The sequence below is a fragment of the Mus pahari genome, chromosome 10 (assembly GCF_900095145.1).
Source record: "Mus pahari chromosome 10, PAHARI_EIJ_v1.1, whole genome shotgun sequence".
In the NCBI taxonomy this organism is placed as follows: domain Eukaryota; kingdom Metazoa; phylum Chordata; class Mammalia; order Rodentia; family Muridae; genus Mus; species Mus pahari.
The window spans coordinates 76,107,766-76,119,015 of NC_034599.1; the positions used below are offsets into that span (position 1 = coordinate 76,107,766).

Here is an 11,250-nt window from a genome sequence, read left to right on the forward strand (position 1 = left end):
CAGAGATAGCCAAGGTTTACCTTATGCTGTGACTGGACTTGGTAATGTGTAAGAGTTACTCAGGTGGTACTGGTTTTGAAGGCATGAAGGGGTCATGCAGAGCAGCTGAGGCTATGGAAGCACTGTGAGAGGCCATGGAAGGCCATTGGTGAAGGTGCAGCCTCAGTTGCAATTGATGGTCCAGGATTGAAGGGGTCATGCAAAGGAGTTGAGCCTTGGCACCATGAAGAACCTATGAGAGGCTAGTGTTGAATCCTAGTTACAGTGGAAGTCAGCAGCGTTTTGGAGATGCCAGTATCATGAAATGACCACCAAGAACAGCAGCAGCAGTGGAGTACAGGCAGCTGGAGCCTAGAACATAAACCATGTGCTACAAAGGACAGGGCTGGAGAAGTGACCCAAGCCCTTGGAGGAGCCTAGAAGAAGATCGTGAGTTGGATCCCAGACATTGGATGGTTGGAGATTGAATTTTGCTTTTGATTGTGACTGTGTACTGATAATTTTCCCTCTTGAAGGAAGTTTTTTAGTGAAGCCCACAGTTAAGAGATTGAATTTTAAAGTACTTTGTATTTTAAAGGATACTGGATATTTTACAGGGATTGAACTTTTAATATATAAAGACTGTGGGACTTTTAAAGTTATTTAGATCTTGGGGATGAATAAGAACTGAGGGTTGAGGCTTACTAGTGATGTGTTTGTGTGTCAAGTTGACAAGGGGTCAATTTTACTGGCTAGTTTTGTGTCAACTTGACACAGCTGGAGTTATCACAGAGAAAGGAGCTTCAGTTGGGGAAGTGCCTCCAGGAGATCCAGCTGTAAATTAGCATTTTCTCAATTAGTGATCAAGGGGGGAGATCCCCTTGTGGGTGGTGCCATCTCTGGGCTGATAGTCTTGGGTTCTATAAGAGAGCAGGCTGAGCAAGCCAGGGGAAGCATGCCAGTAAAGAAAATCCCTCCATGGCTTCTGCATCAGCTCCTGCTCCCTGACCTGCTGGAGTTCCAGTCCTGACTTCCTTGGTGATGAACAGCAGTATGGAAGTGTAAGCTTTCCTCCCCAACAGCTTCTTGTTCATGATGTTTGTGCAGAAATAGAAACCCTGACTAAAACACATATGAAGAAAAAAATCTTTATCCTAACATAGAGGTCAAGCCTTTATTGACATAAACGCAGCTAATTAAAATTACTCAGAATTCTTCTTGAATAAATACTTATTTTGAAAATTAGCAACAGAAAATATTTAGGGCAGCATCTTCATCCTAGTCTACATAAGGGCTTCTCTCAATAGGACACAGACTAGAAGCCTCCATCTTTCAAAGCAGAATAATGTCTTATTCTGTAAGACTTTGTTGTACCTGCACAATAGGAACAGGGAACCTCCACCTACAGAAGTCTCTGGTCCTCCCCAGTTTCTTCGGCACTCCAATTCCTCTTGCGGGTCAGAGACTCAGTAGGAAGTGTGAATGATCAAAGAGTCAAGGCAATTCCTTCCTTCAGATAAGAATTACCTTTCCACTAATGACTTTGACCCCAGAACACTGGTTCTCAGCTTTCCTACTGCCATGACCATTTAATACATTTCGTTGTGTTGTAGTGACTCACAGACGTAAAACTAACTTGTTGCTACTTACTAACTGTAATATTGCCACTACTATGAACTGTAATGTAAATATCCGATATGCAGGATACCTGATAGTCAACACCTGCGAGAGGGTCCCTCAGTCCTGCAAAGGGGTTGAGATACACAGGTTAAGATTCACCGTCCTAGAAGGATTAAGTCACCACTATAAAACATTCTTTCAGATACTCAAGGATCCTTCCTATGTACTCCTTACTGCCTCATCCCTTTAGAAGTACAGTAGCCAGCTCAGAAGAAAGCTGTAGTCCTATGGAAAACTAAAATGTGAATTAGTATTTAGCAGATTTAATGACAACAAACCTGTAGCTATGAAAAAAAGCTTAGAGAGTAAAATGTCCTTTTAACATTGCTTTCTGGCGCTAAGAGGTACTTGCCTTTTAAGTAACTTGACCCTCAGCTGTGAACCTTCTTACAGAAAAATCTTCTAAATGTATTAGTGCATTTTTCTCCTTGAGAAAGTTATGGCCGTTAATCTTTTCTGATGATTCAGCATCTGTTGATATCTAGGTTAGAGCAGATATTTAAGGGAGCAATTTTTTTCTTTGTACTGTGTACTTTAAAAGGTTTTAATAAATGTACAGAGCATTATTATGTAAAATATAGCATTCATTCACTCACTCATTCTTCATTCATTCATTTGCTAAGTACTTATGGAATGCCTATCAAGTGTGCCAGACTATACCAGGCTTTGAGTTAGCATTGCAATTGACACTAAAACTGGAGGACAGTGGTAGGTTAAACACCCTTTATCATCTATGAGTCTTCCTGATGTTCTTCACCTTCCACTTGTTTCCCTACCATCACAGTCTGCATAGTATTTGACCAAATAACTTCAGTAACAATGTAGACCAAAAAAATGGGCTGGGAACTAGCCCAGAGGTTGCAGTGCTTGCTGGTCACGCATTATGACTTTAACATTTATATCAAATCTGGGTTCAGAGATATACAGTGGGAAGATATAGAGATCTTTGGGAAACAGATGCCAGTCAATTTACCTAAATGACATGACTAAGTCAGAGGGAGATTTTATATTAAAAAATAAATAAAGGGGAGAATATAGAATGACATCAGACATCATACCAAGACATACATGGACAAGTGGTCTGTCTTAAGGTTGCTATTGCTGTGAAGAGACACCATGACCAAGACAACTTAAAGGAACCATTTAATTGGAGTCTTTCTTACAGTTTTAGAGGGTAAGTTGATGATCATTATGATGGGGAGCAAAGAGCAGGCAGGCAGGGATGGTGGGTGGTTAGTAGTTGAGAGTTCACACACTGAGATACAACCAGGACACATAGAAAGAGAGAGAGATGGAGGTGGGGGTAGAAGAAGAGAGAGAGAAGTTGGGGAGAGCTAAGTAAAAATGGCATGGGTTTTTTGAGTCTGAAGTCCTGCCTCCAATAACACACCCTCTCCAGCAAGACCATGCCTCCTAATCCTTCCCAAATAGTTCCCCCAATTGTAGAATGTAGAACAAGCATTCATCAACTATATGAGGGCTGTCCTTGGGAGTTTAGCTGCCCCATGGAGGCTACCATGTAGTTTTTAGAAACCCATGCATACCTCTCTAAAAATATCTATATATTTTGTACAATTGAGCATCCTTTTATGTCTATGCAGAGAAAAATATTTAGCAATCTGGATAATGCCACCAGTGATGTGGCATAAAAAAAGTGCCTGGAAGGGGGGCCTGAGGAAGGTGGCTTAGATAGAAAAGGGGTGGCTGAACAAAAATGGAGACCTGAGATCAGATCATTACATTCAAGTAAAATGTTAAGTATAGGGACCTCTTCCTCTATAACCCCAGGGATGGGGAGCAGAGGCAAGCAGATCCTAGAACTTCCTGCTGTGAGCCCAGTGTAGCCAAAACTTTGAGTGTCTGGTTGAATTACAGAATCTGTTCCTTTAAAAGAAAAATTAGATAAAGAAAGAAAGGGAGTACTGATTAGTTCATATTGTTGTTCCACCTATAGGGTTGCAGACCCCTTTGGCACCTTGGGTTCTTTCTCTAGCTCCTCCATTGGGGGCCCTGTGTTCCATCCTGTAGATGACTGTGAGCATCCACTTCTGTATTTGCCAGGTACTGTCATAGCCTCACAAGAGATAGCTCTATCAGGGTGCCTTCAGCAAAATCTTGCTGGCATATGTAATAGTGTCTGGGTTTGGTGGCTGATGATGGGATGGATCCCAGGTGGGGTAGTCTCTGGATAGGCCATCCTTTCGTCTTAGCTCCAAACTTTGTCTCTGTAACTTCTTTCGTGAGTATTTTGTTCCCTATTCTAAGGAGGAATGAAGTATCCCCCAGAGCTAATGTCTCAAGCTGCATATGTAGCAGAAGATGGCCTAGTCAGCCATCATTGGGAAGAGAGACCCCTAGGTCTTGCAAATTTTATATGCCCCAATACAGGGGAATGCCAGGGCCAAGAAGTGGGAGAGGGTAGGTAGGGGAGCAGGGCAGGGGAGGGGATAGGGAACTTTCGGGATAGCATTTGAAATGTAAATAAAGATAATATCTAATAAAAAGTTGAAAAAATAAAACTAGAAAGTTTTAAGAAAGAAAGAAAGAAAGAAAGAAAGAAAGAAAGAAAGAAAGAAAGAAAGAAAGAAAGAAAGAAAGGGAACGGTGATATTGGGAGGGCAATATGTTAGGGGCTCCTGGAGTGATTTGGAGAAGGCAAATGTGAGTCTGACCAAGAAAGATCATATATGTGTATGAGTTTTTAAAAAGAAACTTAAAATATATTTTAAATAAATATAAAATTTAAAAGGTAAAGAGCTATAGATCCAAACTCCGAACATGAGCTGCTGACCATTACATGTGTGCCCACATGCACATGTATGTATATAAATCATAAGCCCACACATGGAAAGAAAGGAGAAAAAGAAATGACTCGGCTACTTAAACAGAATGTCTGCTGTTTCTAGTTTGTCTTTGCTTCTGAGATTCTCAACAGTTTGTTGCTGTTTGTTTGTTTGCTTGCTTGCTTGCTTGCTTGCTTATTTAGATTTCCCATTAAATGTCACTTTTTGATGCCCTAAGGTACATGTGAATGCTGAGAAGAGGGCGAGAGGGCAGAGAGGTCTTGCTCCTGACATCTATAGCAGAACTAAAGATGTTAAATCTCTTGAAATACAGAAGACTGTCCTGCACTAATGAATGCTTTGATCGAAATGTCAACAGCGCCAAGGTTGAGAAATATTTATCTACATGAACTAAGTGGTTGATATAATTTCTATCATAAAAATTGGTCATGTTCACATTTGATATGATAGAGGCAGGAAAGAGATATACATCAATTTGATGCAAGTAAGTTCTGTTCTCCTTTTTCTTGAAAGAGAAGTAGGAATTCTCACCTTACAGATATTAGTTTTATATTTACTGTGTATTTTTCATTATCCTTCAAGGGAAAAACAGATTTTTGCTAAAAGCAAGGATATAAAATCACTAATGCTATCTGTAAGGCCTACTTTTGTTCTGTTTTTATCTAAAATAGGTCAAAGACATCATTTCACAAAGGCAGGGTTCTCTCCTTCGTGCAAGGAAATAAATCTAATCTGGCCAGTCCATACCCCCCCCTCCACCTGCGGCGCTCACCTACAGCAGTTGCTATAGCAAATATCTTAGTCTTATGAATACTGCAGAGTAACTAAAGCCATCAAAAATGAAAGCAGACTTGATTAAAGGCACACTCTGTGACCTTTAAAATAATATTGTTGTCTCTGGGTAGGGTGTTGGATTGCTGTGGGCAAATATTACTGCTTAATGTGCATTTGTTCCACCTGAGACAGCTTCTACAGCAATACATAGTTACATGTGTGGCCAGAGTTGTCTGCTCTGAGCATCCTGCTGGACAGCCACTCTGAATACACAGAGTATTTGGACCTTATTGTACTGTGTCTTGTATAGACTGGTATAGACTGGCATATTGACAATCTCAAATTGGTTTCTTACTCTAGACTTGAGAACTCATTATATAAAGATATATATATATATATATATATATATATATATATATATATATATATATATATATATATATATATATCTTATAGAAACATCTACTCTAAAATGCAAGTATATCACCACTCCATCAAACTACAGAGAGATGAGGTCTCAAAGATACTGAAAATTATCTTCATCTTCACTCTCTCCATAGGCTCTTTCTGAAGCTGTCTTGCATCTTTACCTATCTACAAATCTGTTACAAACCACAAGCTATTGTTTCTTAGCCTTTCCTATTCAAAGCCCATGCCATTTTAATGTTCTGAGTACAAATAAACTCCAACATGAACAAAGTAACTTGTAGGAAGACTGACGGTTGGTGTACTGTGCTAAAACTTCAAGAATTGTTTGCAATTTAAAGACATTAAAAATGATATAACTTTAATTAATAAATACCAAAATTAGCAATATTTTCTTGAATCATAGCACATAAGCAATTTTCAAAGAGGATCAGTAAAACTGATATGATCTCACAAAGTTCTACACATCTCACTTACAAGAAGTGGGATTTTAACCAGCATAGCAGTGAAACATAGAGAACCCAGCAGTGGCCTCCTGAAGGCAGGATAAAGAGAAGACCTGATGAGCTGTCTTGTTCCAGAACTTTCTGTGGTGTCTGTCTACATAATAGTAATATGGTCTTCTTGTTAGTCTTATAAAAAATCAGCCAAGGGGCTTCTGAGGGTAGAGGCAAAAGGAGACAGTGGGGCTTGGAAGCACACAGGTGGAGCAGTAGGACTTGGAAGCACACAGGTAGAGCAATGGGGCTTGGAAGCACACGGGTGGCGCAGAAGCAGCAATGATCAACCTTGCTTGCAACTGCCACACAAGCAGACCTACTTTGTATGCTGATTTTTAAAAAATAAAGTAAATCCCCAAAAAATAAAATGTTCTGCTGACTTCAAATGCCAATCAGCACCTGCTTTACTTTGTCTGAACAGCAGGAAACTGGCATTTCATGAATGCCTCATAAGCTCTAAGCACTTTGTGCTCCAAGGGTGCTTTGTAGCTTATATGATCTTCATGGTTCTCACAAGCAGAACAGGGCACTGCCATGCCCACAGTTCCACAAGGAAATGAATTTCAGAGGCTAAGGTCAATTTCAGTCTGGATTCTAATTACAAGTTCATTCTAATTCCTGTATCATGTATTATACTGTCTTTCACCTAAAACAAATGATGAAAATCAGATATACAATGGACAGTATTTTGAGCAGACTTTTCTCCAAGCCAGAGAAGGCTGCCCACCCATGCTCATTCATTACTGCAGTGCTCCCTCCACAAGGAAAGCAGGTCTTCCTTTCATGTCTATTCTACATGTGTATTTCAAGTCTGCTTTATGAACACTGATATGTTTTTATAACAGGAATCTTTTGCCATTTGTGTAGTACTTTAGGATTTAGAGGGAGATCTACAGGGAAGGGAAACATAATTCACTTAAATCTTTTGACAAAGGAGCTGAATTAATAAGTCACCCAACTGTAAAAAGAGAAGTGGGGGGAGGGAGAAAGGGAAAGGTGGGGGAAACACACAAGTATTAAGCAAAAAATAACTGCACTATTTGAAAGCAAGTTGTTCCTGTATTGACTCTTTCCTCAGAAATTTGACTTCATGTAAAAATAGACAGAAAGTCTTGGGTTGCCAAAGTCTGGAGAGATGTCTGTCAGTAACTTTCCATAGAGGGCCACACCTACTAGGACCTTAATCAAAGAGCACAAATGACCATTGAATGTTGCTGTAGTCTCAGTGACAGTCTCATTTTTATGCATAATGGTTTGGGAAGAGTCAGTGGGCACCAAATGTGTACTGACTTGTAGAGGTTGTAATCAGACACAAGATGAGACCAGAAATTTTGAGATCAAAACAAAAGGAAATCTATGTTAAGAATATATAATATTGTAGTACAATTTATCCATAAATTCCATAAGTCCTCTTCTACTTTAATGCCACAGAAAACACGTTCCTCGAACAAACAGACAAAATCGAACAGTTTACATTCCTGAACTGAGTGCAAATTATCTACCTGGGGCCGCAGTTATAATTCCCTAAATTGAATTACTGGATGGAATTGCTGCAGTACCTAATTCATGACCATAGTAACATAGTGATAGAAGCAATCCCACCTCACAGCAGTACTGTCTGGACCAAGTAAGGGCAGGCATTTAAGTCAGTGCCCAGTGGTGGCAGTTCCTTCCCAAACTTTGAGAACAAAATTTCCAGAAATGCAGCTTTGCTAGAATCCAGCATGAAGGTCATAATTGTACCCAAAGATGAGAGGCTGAGAACTGCATTGAGTAATTTGGAATGAAAATGTCTATTCAATTACAACACTGGTCTTTTTTTTTTTTTTTTTTTTTTTAGATTCAATAACCCATAAACAAACAATAACTCAACAATACTTTCTGAAACATAGGTTCTTTGATTGTTATTTGGGGAATAAAAACTGGGAGAGACTTTCTGTGGAAAAAAATTGCAGAATTCAAATTTCTGTGAATATGTGTACGTGTACTTGTATGTATGTGTGATTGTGTATGTGTGTTAGTAGATGTGTGAGTGTATATGTCTGTGTGTGTGAGTGACTGTGTATGCATGTGAGTGTGTGTGTTAGATATGAATATAAGAGGGAGATTATTTGAGAAGAAAATAAAACAGCAGGAGGAGGAGGAGACAGAAGAGGGTAACAGCATAGTGAGGTTAGCAAAATACATGTTAAATACCTATGAAAATTTTATAATGAAATCCATTGTTTTTTATAAGTAACATATATCAGCCAAGTAGGGGTAGCTTTAATACTCTTGTAGGATATAAATATAAATGCTTAATTATTAACATAAATGCTTAAAAGTCTCTAAAACATAAAATAAGTAAGTGTTTGTATTAACCAAATATAAATATCTATACAACATGTAAATATCTGCATGCCTCTGTATTAATAAAAAAACAATTCAATATACTGAGGGGAACAGACTGTGAAGGAAGCTGAACCTTTTACTAGATATTAGGAATTATTGTTTTCTTTATAAATTTGTTTTCTACCATTTCTACTTTTATTTTATTAATTTACTTCCTTCCTCATCTCCTTCTGAAGGCAAATATCTTAGTTAAGAATAGTGTAAAAACAAAGGGTTGTGTTGAGGTCAATCATGCTTTGCTGATACATATGCAGGAGTGAACTGCCTGGTTTGGGGTAGATTGGAGACTTACAGCTTCAGTGCAAAATCTTTACTCCAGTGGAAACATTTAACAGTTGGAGAAGTTGAGATATGGTTATCATGTTAAAAGAGAGTGAGTGAGAGAAAAAGAAAACACAAAGACACAATTCTATCATCTGCAAATTCTTTTGTGGGTTTTGTTAATGGATTGGCTGGCTGATCCTCTACCCTGCTCCATAACTAAGACAAGCTAGGTTTTTCTACAGACCTCTATTATGCAGAGCGATTCTTGGGCTTTCAGACTTTCTTAGGCACACCAAGCCCTCTGCTCTGCTGCCTCTTAACCAACTCCTCACGTGAGTCATATGCCAGTTTAGTTTTGAGAAAAATACTTGTGAAAACTCAAAAGTCTTATCTTTCCTGTCAGCTCTAATGTCTTTATAAGCACATAGCCTGTGTGTGCTACACCTTATATTTCGGGCAGTACAGACCCGTTGTCAGTGGGGCATAACTTTGGCCAGACATGAGAGTTATCTGGACACAAGTTTCAAAATAATGTGTTCGGCTTGGTTTCAGTTATGTAATTCAATAGTAAGAAATGCAACTCCAATTAAACCAGTTGTGGTGACACAGTCATAGTTCTCAACTGAAAACATTGAGATGTATATGTCATCACAGAGATCTCCTCTTCCTACCATGTGATTACCTCAGCCTAGCAGTCTGTGGGAATGCCCAGAGGAGCAGGGCAAAAGTGGGGGTGTTGGAGGATCTGAGAGAAAGGCACAGCTTGGGTAGAAAGATGAAGCCCTGTGGTAGCATTCATGCCCAGTACAGGTAGCCAGCCCAGTGCTGAACCCACTAGCTGTTCAGCTAGTGAACCATTGAATCACAGAGCAAACTGCCACACCTGAGCTAAGAAGTAATTCATGCAGGATTTCAAACACCCTGGGCACCACTCCTTGACTAGGTAACAAGGTTTCCTACCATTTTCTGTCACAGTTGGCACATTGCCAGCATGTTCCATACTCTTAAGCAAGAGTTATTCTGAAATATGGTTATCCCAAAAAAGGAGGACCAAGCAGAGGCCCATATGTGGTATGTTCCCACAGAGTCAAGGAGGAAGTGACTCATGGCTGCTTGCATCATTAAAGTAAGGCATGTGTAATATTTTAAAGGATTTATCATAAGTGAATTTCTCCATTGCCATCTGTTCAGTTTGGGTACAGGAAATATTACAAGCCCATTCTTGGATTGCCAGTTAACAGCTTTAAAAAACATGCATCTTTCATGGTGTGTGCAAATAAGTAGAGGAAATGGATTTTTTCCATTGCAGACAATACCCAGAATATGGTTTAGTCACTCTCTTAGTTAATTGGTCCAATTGCTACTATAGTCCTAAAATGTGTATGTTGCCTTTGAAACTTCAGTGTGATGCACAGATGTGTGATATAGCACATAGATAACGGCCCACTGCAGACGGTGCAGATGCTGAGGATGACAGCAGTGTTAATGAGCAGCAGCAGGGATGCTCACCTATGATCTGTTTGCTTCTGTAAGAATTATCTTTCTGAGCTGGGTGTGGTACCACTTGTAAGGCAGAGGTAAATGGACCTATGTGAATTTGAACAAGCCTGGTCTACAGAGTGAATTTCAGGACAGCCAGGGCTACACAGAAAAAAAGACCGCGTCTCAAAAAATGAAAAAGAAAATCTTCTGATGCCCAACATTGTATTTATAGTTATGCCACACTTGCTTACAAATAAATGCCAGAATTGCACAGCTTTAAAGATCATCCTTCTGGGCCCTGAAGGGGACAGGAACTCCACAAGAAGACCAGCAGAGACAGCTAGCCTGGAACCTCGGGGGCTCCCAGAGACCGAGTCACTAACCAAAGAGCATACACGGGCTGAACCTAGAATCACCCTCCCCCTGCCACACATGCAGCAGATGTGCAGCTCAGTCTCTATGTGGGTTTCCCATATGGAGCCTGGGCTGTCCCTAAAGCCTGTCTGTGGAATCAGTTCCCCAACTGTGCTGCCTTCTAGAACCTCAGTAGGAAAGGATGTACCTAAGCCTGCAGAGACTTGATGCAACAAGATGAGGGGGAAAACCTAGGGGAGTGGGGCACCCTCTCAGAGGACAAAGGGGAAAAATGAGTGAGGTACTCTGTGAATGGGGAGGGAGGGCAGAGATCTGAAGGGAAAATGAATAAATAAATGGGAAGAGTCAGTCTTCTGTGAAAGAGTGTCATGTATGCATCCCTTGCTTCTGTAAAAAAGGAACAGGGAGGTCTTTAATTGGCAAATGTTCTACTTTTGAGTTGTGGGTATATCAACCTCCAAACAAAGAAGTTTTAAAAGAAAAGAAAGAAAGAAAGAAAGAAAGAAAGAAAGAAAGAAAGAAAGAAAGAAAGAAAGAAAGAAAGAAAGAAAGAAAGAAAGAAAGAAAGAAAGAAA

At 39.7% G+C, this 11,250-nt stretch overlaps 1 protein-coding gene across 1 annotated transcript in view; it reads right to left on the reverse strand.

The window, feature by feature from the left end:
* Positions 1-2,102: 2,102 nt before the first annotated feature.
* Positions 2,103-11,250, reverse strand: part of Htr1b (5-hydroxytryptamine receptor 1B) — a 15,475-nt gene continuing 6,327 nt past the window's right edge. Inside the window, exon 2 of the mRNA XM_021207535.2 lies at positions 2,103-2,140. The gene's annotated coding sequence lies outside the window, so the exon portion shown is untranslated. The remainder of the gene's footprint in view (positions 2,141-11,250) is intronic.